Below are 1,169 nucleotides of genomic sequence, written 5' to 3'. Positions count from 1 at the left end.
TGTTTCATTCAGCTGAAAATAAAAGATAATAAAAAGGAATAACTCAGTGGTGAGATTATATCGTGAAATGTTTTGTGTAATTAAGGATGTAACTGTATTCATAGTGGAATATGTCTGTCAGTTCAGCTGATGGTGACTGTAGACAAGCATGCAGTGTGTTGCTAAAGGAGTTTAAAAATCACCTTGAACATTGTGCAGAAATTCTGAGCTACAAATCTCATCAACTTTAGTTTATGAAGTTGAGGAGTCTGATAATGTAACTGCTGTCCAACTAAAAACACTGAGGAATAAATGTACTGAGGTCTCTGTCAGAACACATTTATCATTCCTCTGTCAAATCCGTTTGAAAGAGATTAGAACAAGTTGGACACTGTTTTTGCACAAATGTAGTTTGTGACAATATACTCAAATGTCTAGGCCTGGGTATTCAAATCAATACATTTATTGTACTGATCAAATAACTGGAGCTGTACAGAGAACTGAAATATTCCATATCATTCATTTTCAAATCTCAATACCTGAGTCAGTCTTGTCTGCATCCCTTAGTCCACAGGTTCCCAGCCCTGGTCCTGATGGACCCCCTGCTCTGCACATTTTAGTCTTTTCCTGCTCCAAACATGAACTTCAGGTCATGAAGGGCTCTTTATGAGCTGATGAACTGGATCAGATGTGTTGGGAAACACTAAAATATGAAGTGCAGGGGGTCCAGCACCAGGTGGGGAACCACTGCCTTACTCAATAAGCATTCTTCTTCAAAAAGAGTGAAGAGTACTGATTATCTGTGTAAATTACAATGCATATGCATCTTATTAACACCAGTTCTTAATTAATATACAGTCTGCTAGAGTCTGTAAAATATAGCCACTTCCAGTATCTCAATCTCAGCTCTGCTTAAAGTGTCATTCTAGCATCAGTATCGAGGTCAAGGTATTGGTATCTTTATGCATATCAGTTCTAAATATTTTGCATAGTACTCAGTTCTAAGTATGCTTGAAAATGTCTTATTAATGTTTTATATTTCTCTGAAGTTGTTGCCCCTGTGATGGACTGGTGACCTGTCCAGGGTGTATCCTGCCTTCCACCCAATGACTGCTGGGATAGACTCCAGCTCCCTCCGTGACCCAGAAGGATAAGCGGCTTAGAAGATACTTAGAAGTGTGCTTAAGTAA

Source organism: Colossoma macropomum, unplaced genomic scaffold (genome assembly GCF_904425465.1).
Source record: "Colossoma macropomum unplaced genomic scaffold, Colossoma_macropomum, whole genome shotgun sequence".
Lineage (NCBI taxonomy): Eukaryota > Metazoa > Chordata > Actinopteri > Characiformes > Serrasalmidae > Colossoma > Colossoma macropomum.
Note: the sequence above shows the minus strand (reverse complement) of the source record.